Source organism: Nothobranchius furzeri, chromosome 6 (assembly GCF_043380555.1).
Source record: "Nothobranchius furzeri strain GRZ-AD chromosome 6, NfurGRZ-RIMD1, whole genome shotgun sequence".
NCBI classification, from domain to species: Eukaryota; Metazoa; Chordata; class Actinopteri; order Cyprinodontiformes; family Nothobranchiidae; genus Nothobranchius; species Nothobranchius furzeri.
Window position 1 is genome coordinate 7,323,579 of NC_091746.1, and position 11,747 is coordinate 7,335,325.

The following is an 11,747-nucleotide window of genomic DNA, read 5'->3' on the forward strand; positions in this document are numbered from 1 at the left end:
GCTAATGACTCCATTCCTTTTTGTGGTTGTAGGGGCTGTTGATTGGAGTACACTAAAACAAACCTGACCTCTCTAGGACATTCAGAAGCCAAGTTATAAAACCACAAAGGTGTAACTGGACTACTTCTTTAAAGTGACATCAGGCCCGGTGACCTTTGAACACATGGTTTGACACCCTATAGGAATGTGCGATCATCATGAAACGTTCAGATCACTTACAACTCAATAGATTCTACCTTCTTGTAACGTTTCAGCCTGATTGGACCTTGTTTTCACACAAATGGACCCAGAATGATGTGAAATTGTGCTTCGTGCAACATAATTCTGGGTGCCATTTACAAACCATAAGTGCTAATGACTCCATTCCTTTTTGTGGGTTTAGGGGCTGTTGATTGGAGTACTCTAAAACAAACTTGACCTCTCTAGGATATTCAGAAGCCAATTTATAAGCCCACCAATGTGTAACTGGACTACTTCTTTAAAGTGACACCAGATCCGGTGACCTTTGGGAGATGGTTTGACCCCCTATAGGAATATGCGATCATCATGAAACGTTCAGATCACTTACAACTCAATAGATTCTACCTTCTTGTAACGTTTCAGCCTGATTGGACCTTGTTTTCACACAAAAGAACCCAGAACGATGTGAAATTGTGCTTCGTGCAACATAATTCTGGGTGCCATTTAAAAACCATAAGTGCTAATGACGCCATTCCTTTTTGTGGTTGTAGGGGCTGTTGATTGGAGTACACTAAAATAAACCTGATCTCTCTAGGGCATTCAGAAGCCAAGTTATAAGCCCACAAATGTGTAACTGGACTACTTCTTTAAAGTGACACCAGGCCCGGTGACCTTTGGGACATGGTTTGACCCCCTATAGGAATATGCGATCATTATGAAACGTTCAGATCACTTACAACTCAATAGATTCTACCTTCATGTAACGTTTCAGCCTGATTGGACCTTGTTTTCACACAAATGAACCCAGAATGATGTGAAATTGTGCTTCGTGCAACATAATTCTGGGTGCCATTTAAAAACCATAAGTGCTAATGACTCCATTCCTTTTTGTGGTTGTAGGGGCTGTTGATTGGAGTACACTAAAACAAACCTGACCTCTCTAGGACATTCAGAAGCCAAGTTATAAAACCACAAAGGTGTAACTGGACTACTTCTTTAAAGTGACATCAGGCCCGGTGACCTTTGAACACATGGTTTGACACCCTATAGGAATGTGCGATCATCATGAAACGTTCAGATCACTTACAACTCAATAGATTCTACCTTCTTGTAACGTTTCAGCCTGATTGGACCTTGTTTTCACACAAATGGACCCAGAATGATGTGAAATTGTGCTTCGTGCAACATAATTCTGGGTGCCATTTACAAACCATAAGTGCTAATGACTCCATTCCTTTTTGTGGTTGTAGGGGCTGTTGATTGGAGTACACTAAAACAAACCTGATCTCTCTAGGACATTCAGAAGCCAAGTTATAAGCCCACAAATGTGTAACTGGACTAATTCTTTAAAGTGACACCAGGCCCAGTGACCTTTGGGACATGGTTTGACCCCCTATAGGAATGTGCGATCATCATGAAACGTTCAGATCACTTACAACTCAATAGATTCTACCTTCTTGTAACGTTTCAGCCTAATTGGACCTTGTTTTCACACAAATGGACCCAGAATGATGTGAAATTGTGCTTCGTGCAACATAATTCTGGGTGCCATTTACAAACCATAAGTGCAAATGACTCCATTCCTTTTTGGGGTAATGGGGGCTGTTAATTGGAGTACTCTAAATTAAACCTGACCTCTCTAGGATATTCAGAAGCCAAGTTATAAGCCCACAAAGGTGTAACTGCACTACTTCTTTAAAGTGACACCAGGCCTGGTGACCTTTGGGACATGGTTTGACCCCCTATAGGAATGTGTGATCATCATGAAACGTTAAGATCACTTACAACTCAATAGATTCTACCTTCTTGTAACGTTTCAGCCTGATTGGAGCTTGTTTTCACACAAATGGACCCAGAATGATGTGAAATTGTGCTTCGTGCAACATAATTCTGGGTGCCATTTACAAACCATAAGTGCTAATGACTCCATTCCTTTTTGTGGTTGTAGGGGCTGTTGATTGGAGTACACTAAAACAAACCTGATCTCTCTAGGAAATTCGGAAGCCAAGTTATAAGCCCACAAATGTGTAACTGGACTACTTCTTTAAAGTGACACCAGATCTGTTGACCTTTGGGACATGGTTTGAACCCCTTAGGAAAGTGCTATCATCATGAAACGTTCAGATCACTTACAACTCAATAGATTCTACCTTTTTGTAACGTTTCAGCCCTATTGGACCTTGTTTTCACACAAATGAACCCAGAATGATGTGAAATTGTGCTTCGTGCAACATAATTCTGGGTGCCATTTAAAAACCATAAGTGCTAATGACTCCATTCCTTTTTGTGGATGTAGGGGCTGTTGATTGGAGTACTCTGAAACAAACCTGATCAATCTAGGACATTCAGAAGCCAAGTTATGAGCCCACAAATGTGTAACTGGACTACTTCTTTAAAGTGACACCAGGCCCGGTGACCTTTGGGACATGGTTTGACCACCTTAGGAATGTGCGATCATCATGAAACGTTCAGATCACTTACAACTCAATAGATTCTACCTTCTTGTAACGTTTCAGCCTGATTGGACCTTGTTTTCACACAAATGGACCCAGAATGATGTGAAATTGTGCTTCGTGCAACATAATTCTGGGTGCCATTTAAAAACCATAAGTGCTAATGACTCCATTCCTTTTTGGGGTAATGGGGGCTCTTAATTGGAGTACTCTAAAACAAACTTGACCTCTTTAGGATATTCAGAAGGCAAGTTATAAGCCCACAAATGTGTAACTGGACTACTTCTTTAAAGTGACACCAGATCCGGTGACCTTTGGGACATGGTTTGACCCCCTATAGGAATATGCGATCATCATGAAACGTTCAGATCACTTACTACTCAATAGATTCTACCTTCTTGTAACGTTTCAGCCTGATTGGACCTTGTTTTCACACAAAAGAACCCAGAACGATGTGAAATTGTGCTTCGTGCAACATAATTCTGGGTGCCATTTAAAAACCATAAGTGCTAATGACTCCATTCCTTTTTGTGGGTTTAGGGGCTGTTGATTGGAGTGAACTAAAACAAACCTGATCTCTCTAGGACATTCAGAAGCCAAGTTATAAGCCCACAAATGTGTAACTGGACTAATTCTTTAAAGTGACACCAGGCACAGTGACCTTTGGGACATGGTTTGACCCCCTATAGGAATGTGCGATCATCATGAAACGTTCAGATCACTTACAACTCAATAGATTCTACCTTCTTGTAACGTTTCAGCCTGATTGGACCTTGTTTTCACACAAATGAACCCAGAATGATGTGAAATTGTGCTTCGTGCAACATAATTCTGGGTGCCATTTAAAAACCATAAGTGCTAATGACTCCATTCCTTTTTGTGGTTGTAGGGGCTGTTGATTGGAGTACACTAAAACAAACCTGACCTCTCTAGGACATTCAGAAGCCAAGTTATAAAACCACAAAGGTGTAACTGGACTACTTCTTTAAAGTGACATCAGGCCCGGTGACCTTTGAACACATGGTTTGACACCCTATAGGAATGTGCGATCATCATGAAACGTTCAGATCACTTACAACTCAATAGATTCTACCTTCTTGTAACGTTTCAGCCTGATTGGACCTTGTTTTCACACAAATGGACCCAGAATGATGTGAAATTGTGCTTCGTGCAACATAATTCTGGGTGCCATTTACAAACCATAAGTGCTAATGACTCCATTCCTTTTTGTGGTTGTAGGGGCTGTTGATTGGAGTACACTAAAACAAACCTGATCTCTCTAGGACATTCAGAAGCCAAGTTATAAGCCCACAAATGTGTAACTGGACTAATTCTTTAAAGTGACACCAGGCCCAGTGACCTTTGGGACATGGTTTGACCCCCTATAGGAATGTGCGATCATCATGAAACGTTCAGATCACTTACAACTCAATAGATTCTACCTTCTTGTAACGTTTCAGCCTAATTGGACCTTGTTTTCACACAAATGGACCCAGAATGATGTGAAATTGTGCTTCGTGCAACATAATTCTGGGTGCCATTTACAAACCATAAGTGCTAATGACTCCATTCCTTTTTGGGGTAATGGGGGCTGTTTATTGGAGTACTCTAAATTAAACCTGACCTCTCTAGGATATTCAGAAGCCAAGTTATAAGCCCACAAAGGTGTAACTGCACTACTTCTTTAAAGTGACACCAGGCCTGGTGACCTTTGGGACATGGTTTGACCCCCTATAGGAATGTGTGATCATCATGAAACGTTAAGATCACTTACAACTCAATAGATTCTACCTTCTTGTAACGTTTCAGCCTGATTGGACCTTGTTTTCACACAAATGGACCCAGAATGATGTGAAATTGTGCTTCGTGCAACATAATTCTGGGTGCCATTTACAAACCATAAGTGCTAATGACTCCATTCCTTTTTGTGGTTGTAGGGGCTGTTGATTGGAGTACACTAAAACAAACCTGATCTCTCTAGGAAATTCGGAAGCAAAGTTATAAGCCCACAAATGTGTAACTGGACTACTTCTTTAAAGTGACACCAGATCTGTTGACCTTTGGGACATGGTTTGAACCCCTTAGGAAAGTGCTATCATCATGAAACGTTCAGATCACTTACAACTCAATAGATTCTACCTTTTTGTAACGTTTCAGCCCTATTGGACCTTGTTTTCACACAAATGAACCCAGAATGATGTGAAATTGTGCTTCGTGCAACATAATTCTGGGTGCCATTTAAAAACCATAAGTGCTAATGACTCCATTCCTTTTTGTGGTTGTAGGGGCTGTTGATTGGAGTACTCTGAAACAAACCTGATCAATCTAGGACATTCAGAAGCCAAGTTATGAGCCCACAAATGTGTAACTGGACTACTTCTTTAAAGTGACACCAGGCCCGGTGACCTTTGGGACATGGTTTGACCACCTTAGGAATGTGCGATCATCATGAAACGTTCAGATCACTTACAACTCAATAGATTCTACCTTCTTGTAACGTTTCAGCCTGATTGGACCTTGTTTTCACACAAATGGACCCAGAATGATGTGAAATTGTGCTTCGTGCAACATAATTCTGGGTGCCATTTAAAAACCATAAGTGCTAATGACTCCATTCCTTTTTGGGGTAATGGGGGCTCTTAATTGGAGTACTCTAAAACAAACTTGACCTCTTTAGGATATTCAGAAGCCCCAGCAAGACGCTCCTCGGGGCGCGTCTTGCTGGGGCTTCTCTCCTGGAGGCGCTAAGTCAGACCCAGTGTTGACATGTGACAAGACGCTCCTCGGGGCGCGTCTTGCTTGGGCCTCTCTCCTGGAGGCGCTCAGTCAGACCCAGAGGTGACATGTGGCAAGATGCTCCTCGGGGCGCGTCTTGCTTGGGCCTCTCTCCTGGAGGCCCTCTGTCAGACCCATTGTTGACATGTGGCAAGACGCTCCTCGGGGCGCATCTTGCTTGGGCCTCTCTCCTGGAGGCACTCAGTCAGACCGAGTGCTGACATGTGGCAAGATGCTCCTCGGGGCGCGTCTTGCTGGGGCCTCTCTCCTGGAGCCGCTCAATCAGACCCAGTGGTGACACGTGGCAAGACGCTCCTCGGGGCGCATCTTGCTTGGGCCTCTCTCCTGGAGGCGCTCAGTCAGACTGAGTGCTGACATGTGGCAAGACGCTCCTCGGGGCGTGTCTTGCTGGGGCTTCTCTCCTGGAGGCGTTCAGTCAGACTGAGTGCTGACATGTGGCAAGAGGCTCCTCGGGGCGCGTCTTGCTTGGGATTCTCTCCTGGAGTCCCTCAGTCAGACCCAGTGGTGACACGTGGCAAGACGCTCCTCAGGGCGCGTCTTGCTCGGGCCTCTCTCCTGGAGACGCTCAGTCAGACCCAGTGTTGACACGTGGCAAGTCGCTCCTCGGGGCGCGTCTTCCTTGGGCCTCTCTCCTGGAGGCGCTCAGTCAGACCAAGTGTTGACATGTGGCAAGACGCTCCTCGGGGCGCGTCTTGCTTGGGCCTCTCTCCTGGAGGCGCTCAGTCAGACCCAGTGGTGACATGTGGCAACACGCTCCTCGGGGCGCGTATTGCTTGGGCCTCTCTCCTGGAGGCCCTCTGTCAGACCCAGTGTTTACATATGGCAAGACGCTCCTCGGGGCGCGTCTTGCTTGGGCCTCTCTCCTGGAGGCGCTCAGTCAGACCGATTAGTGACATGTGGGATGACGCTCCTCGGGGCGCGTCTTGCTTGGGCTTCTCTCCTGGAGGCCCTCAGTCGGACCCATTGTTGACATCTGGCAAGACGCTCCTCGGGGCGCATCTTGCTTGGGCCTCTCTCCTGGAGGCGCTCAGTCGGACGGGGTGCTGACATGTGGCAAGACGCTCCTCGGGGCGCGTGTTGCTTGGGCCTCTCTCCTGGAGGCGCACAGTCAGACCGAGTAGTCACATGTGGCAAGACGCTCCTCGGGGCGCGTCTTGCTGAGCAGCCTCCAGTTGCAGATGGCAGTGTGTGTTTAGTTCCCTGCGGGGTGCAGGAGCAGAAACCTGGGTCGGACCTGGTCTGCAGCAGAGCTCAGCAGCCTCCAGCAGCTGATGGCAGTGTGTCTTTATTTCCCAGTGGGGTGCAGGAGCTGAAACCTGGGTCGGACCTGGTCTATAGAAGAGCTCAGCAGCCTCCAGAACCTGATGGCAGTGTGTGTTTAAGTCCCTGCCTGGTGGGAGAGCTGAAACCTGGGTCGGACCAGGTCTGCAGCAGGGCTCAGCAGCCTCCAGAAGCTGATGGCAGTGTGTCTTTAATCCTCTGCGGGGTGCAGGAGCAGAAACCTGGGTCGGACCTGGTCTGCAGCAGGGCTCAGCAGCCTCCAGAAGCTGATGGCAATGTGTCTTTAATCCTCTGCGGGGTGCAGGAGCAAGAACCTGGGTCGGACCTGGTCTATAGAGGAGCTCAGCAGCCTCCAGCAGCTGATGGCAGTGTGTGTGTTTAAGACCCTACCTGGTGGGAGAGCTGAAACCTGGGTCGGACCTGGTCTAAAGCAGGGCCCATCACCACCCAGATGCTGATGGCCGTGTGTCTTTAATCCCCTGCGGGGTGGAGAGGCAGGAACCTGGGTCGGACCTGGTCTATAGCGGAGCTCAGCAGCCTCCAGCAGCTGATGGCAGTGTGTGTTTAAGTCCCAGCCTGGTGGCAGAGCTGCAACCTGGGTCGGACCTGGTCTAAAGCAGGGCCCATCACCACCCAGATGCTGAAGGCAGTGTGTGTTTAGTTCCCTGCGGGGTGGAGGAGCAGAAACCTGGGTCGGACCAGGCCTGCAGCAGAGATCAGCAGCCTCCAGAAGCTGACGGCGGTGTGATTTTAATTCCCTGCGGGGTGCAGGAGCTGAAACCTGGGTCGGACCTGGTCTGCAGCAGGGCTCAGCAGCCTCCAGTTGCAGATGGCAGTGTGTGTTTAGTTCCCTGCGGGGTGCAGGAGCAGAAACCTGGGTCGGACCTGGTCTGCAGCAGAGCTCAGCAGCCTCCAGCAGCTGATGGCAGTGTGTCTTTATTTCCCAGTGGGGTGCAGGAGCTGAAACCTGGGTCGGACCTGGTCTATAGCAGAGCTCAGCAGCCTCCAGAACCTGATGGCAGTGTGTGTTTAAGTCCCTGCCTGGTGGGAGAGCTGAAACTTGGGTCGGACCAGGTCTGCAGCAGGGCTCAGCAGCCTCCAGAAGCTGATGGCAGTGTGTCTTCAATTCCCTGCGGGCTGCAGGAGCTGAAACCTGGGTCGGACCTGCTTTATAGTAGAGCTCAGCAGCCTCCAGAAGCTGATGGCAGTGTGTCTTTAATCCCCTGCGGGGTGCAGGAGCTGAAACCTGCGTCGGACCTGGTCTGCAGCAGGGCTCAGCAGCCTCCAGTTTCAGATGGCAGTGTGTGTTTAATCCCCTGCGGGGTGGGAGAGCTGAAACCTGGGTCGGACCTGGTCTAAAGCAGGGCCCATCACCACCCAGATGCTGATGGGCGTGTGTCTTTAATCCCCTGCGGGGTGGATAGGCAGAAACCTGGGTCGGACCTGGTCTGCAGCAGGGCTCGGCAGCCTCCAGAAGCAACACGTTCTCACTCCCAGCGCGTCAAAAACAAACGCTTGGTCAGCCACCCTCCACGTCAGACCCCTGACGCCAAAAGTGCCCTTTTTCGTTACTTATGTGCGAAAAGGGGTTTTTCCCTTATTTGACTGCAGATCCCAATGCAGCGTAAAACTGACGCGATGGAATGTCCGCAGCCAGGGCACCAAACAAGCTCATTGTACCTCACCTTAACCTTATCCTCTTATTTAACCTTGTCTTCTTATTTAACCTTCCCCTCACCCCTATCCTAACCTTAACCATCTTGCTAGCGAACACGTTAGTCATGTCGATCGCTCTAAAAGCCGGCTCTGTGAAGTGAACGGAGGGAGCCGCCTCGTCATTGGTCGAGTTTGGACCGAGTCAACGCGAGGCGGAGGTTTCAACTACCAAGGTGGAGGTTAAAAGTAGCAGTTATGTCTAACCTCCCCCTCGCCAGATGGTATGTTCTAACGTTCCCCTTGGGCGGCAAATACGAAAATTCACTGTCAGACTCTGACTGTCAGAGTCAGAATGCATGGAAACAAAAGCTTGATCGCAGTGAGAGTAACGTTTTAGGTAGCAAGAGGGTTAAGGTTAGGATGAGGGAGAGGGGAAGGTTATAAATAGTGAAACGTTAAGGTTTAGATGCGGTTAAACGAGGTGGTTCAGTGCCGCATCGGTTAAATGAGCTGGTTCGGTGCCGCATCAGTGGATATCTAATCACGTCAGTTTTACGCTGCATTGGGATCTGCAGTTACAAAAGGGAAAACCCTTTTCGCACATAAGTAACGAAAAAGGGCACTTTTGGCGTCTGGGGTCTGACGTGGAGGGTGGCTGACCAAGCGTTTGTTTCCGACGCTTAGGGTGTGAGAATGTGTTGCCAGAAGCTGATGGCAGTGTGTTTAGTTCCCTGCGGGGTGGAGGAGCAGAAACCTGGGTCGCACCTGGTCTATAGCAGAGCTCAGCAGCCTCCAGAGGCTGATGGCAGTGTGTGTTCAAGTCCCTGCGGGGTGGAGGAGCAGAAACCTGGGTCGCACCTGGTCTATAGCAGAGCTCAGCAGCCTCCAGAGGCTGATGGCAGTGTGTGTTCAAGTCCCTGCGGGGTGGAGGAGCAGAAACCTGGGTCGCACCTGGTCTATAGCAGAGCTCAGCAGCCTCCAGAGGCTGATGGCAGTGTGTGTTCAAGTCCCTGCGGGGTGGGAGAGCTGCAACCAGGGTCGGACCTGGTCTAAAGCAGGGCCCATCACCACCCAGATGCTGATGGCCGTGTGTCTTTAATCCCCTGCGGGGTGGAGAGGCAGGAACCTGGGTCGGACCTGGTCTATAGCGGAGCTCAGCAGCCTCCAGCAGCTGATGGCAGTGTGTGTTTAAGTCCCAGCCTGGTGGCAGAGATGCAACCTGGGTCGGACCTGGTCTAAAGCAGGGCCCATCACCACCCAGATGCTGATGGCCGTGTGTCTTTAATCCCCTGCGGGGTGGAGAGGCAGGAACCTGGGTCGGGCCTGGTCTATAGAAGAGCTCAGCAGCCTCCAGCAGCTGATGGCAGTGTGTGTTTAAGTCCCTGCGGGGTGGAGGAGCAGAAACCTGCGTCGGACCTGGCCCGCAGCAGGGCCCATCCCCCTCCAGAAGCTGAAGGCAGTGTGTGTTTAGTTCCCTGCGGGGTGGAGGAGCAGAAACCTGGGTCGGACCAGGCCTGCAGCAGAGATCAGCAGCCTCCAGAAGCTGACGGCGGTGTGTTTTTAATTCCCTGCGGGGTGCAGGAGCTGAAACCTGGGTCGGACCTGGTCTGCAGCAGAGCTCAGCAGCCTCCAGCAGCTGATGGCAGTGTGTCTTTATTTCCCAGTGGGGTGCAGGAGCTGAAACCTGGGTCGGACCTGGTCTATAGCAGAGCTCAGCAGCCTCCAGAACCTGATGGCAGTGTGTGTTTAAGTCCCTGCCTGGTGGGAGAGCTGAAACCTGGGTCGGACCAGGTCTGCAGCAGGGCTCAGCAGCCTCCAGAAGCTGATGGCAATGTGTCTTTAATCCTCTGCGGGGTGCAGGAGCAGAAACCTGGGTCGGACCTGGTCTGCAGCAGGGCTCAGCAGCCTCCAGCAGCTGATGGCAGTGTGTGTGTTTAAGACCCTGCGGGGTGGGAGAGCTGTAACCTGGATCGGACCTGGTCTATTGCAGGGCTCAGCAGCCTCCAGAAGCTGATGGCAGTGTGTGTTTAAGTCCCAGCCTGGTGGGAGAGCTGAAACCTGGGTCGGACCTGGTCTGCAGCACAGCTCAGCAGAACCAAGAAGCTGAGGGCAGTGTGCATGTTTAAGTCTCTGCCTGGTGGGGGAGCTGAAACCTGGGTCGCACCTGGTCTATGGCAGAGCTCAGCAGCCTCCAGAAGCTGATGGCAGTGTGTCTTCAATTCCCTGCGGGGTGCAGGAGCTGAAACCTGGGTCGTACCTGGTCTATAGCAGAGCTCAGCAGCCTCCAGAAGCTGATGGCAGTGTGTGTTTAATTCCCTGCCTGGTGGGAGAGCTGTAACCTGGATCGGACCTGGTCTATAGCAGAGCTCAGCAGCCTCCAGAAGCTGATGGCAGTGTGTCTTTAATTCCCTGCGGGGTGGGAGAGATGAAACCTGGGTCGGACCTGGTCTGCAGCAGGGCCCATTACCACTCAGAAGCTGATGGCAGTGTGTGTTTAGGTCCCTGCGGGGTGGAGGAGCTGAAAGCTGGGTCGGACCTGGTCTATAGCAGAGCTCAGCAGCCTCCAGAAGCTGATGGCAGTGTGTCTTTAAGTCCCTGCGGGGTGGAGGAGCAGAAACCTGGGTCGCACCTGGTCTATAGCAGAGCTCAGCAGCCTCCAGAGGCTGATGGCAGTGTGTGTTCAAGTCCCTGCGGGGTGGGAGAGCTGCAACCAGGGTCGGACCTGGTCTAAAGCAGGGCCCATCACCACCCAGATGCTGATGGCCGTGTGTCTTTAATCCCCTGCGGGGTGGAGAGGCAGGAACCTGGGTCGGACCTGGTCTATAGCGGAGCTCAGCAGCCTCCAGCAGCTGATGGCAGTGTGTGTTTAAGTCCCAGCCTGGTGGCAGAGATGCAACCTGGGTCGGACCTGGTCTAAAGCAGGGCCCATCACCACCCAGATGCTGATGGCCGTGTGTCTTTAATCCCCTGCGGGGTGGAGAGGCAGGAACCTGGGTCGGGCCTGGTCTATAGAAGAGCTCAGCAGCCTCCAGCAGCTGATGGCAGTGTGTGTTTAAGTCCCTGCGGGGTGGAGGAGCAGAAACCTGCGTCGGACCTGGCCCGCAGCAGGGCCCATCCCCCTCCAGAAGCTGAAGGCAGTGTGTGTTTAGTTCCCTGCGGGGTGGAGGAGCAGAAACCTGGGTCGGACCAGGCCTGCAGCAGAGATCAGCAGCCTCCAGAAGCTGACGGCGGTGTGTTTTTAATTCCCTGCGGGGTGCAGGAGCTGAAACCTGGGTCGGACCTGGTCTGCAGCAGAGCTCAGCAGCCTCCAGCAGCTGATGGCAGTGTGTCTTTATTTCCCAGTGGGGTGCAGGAGCTGAAACCTGGGTCGGACCTGGTCTA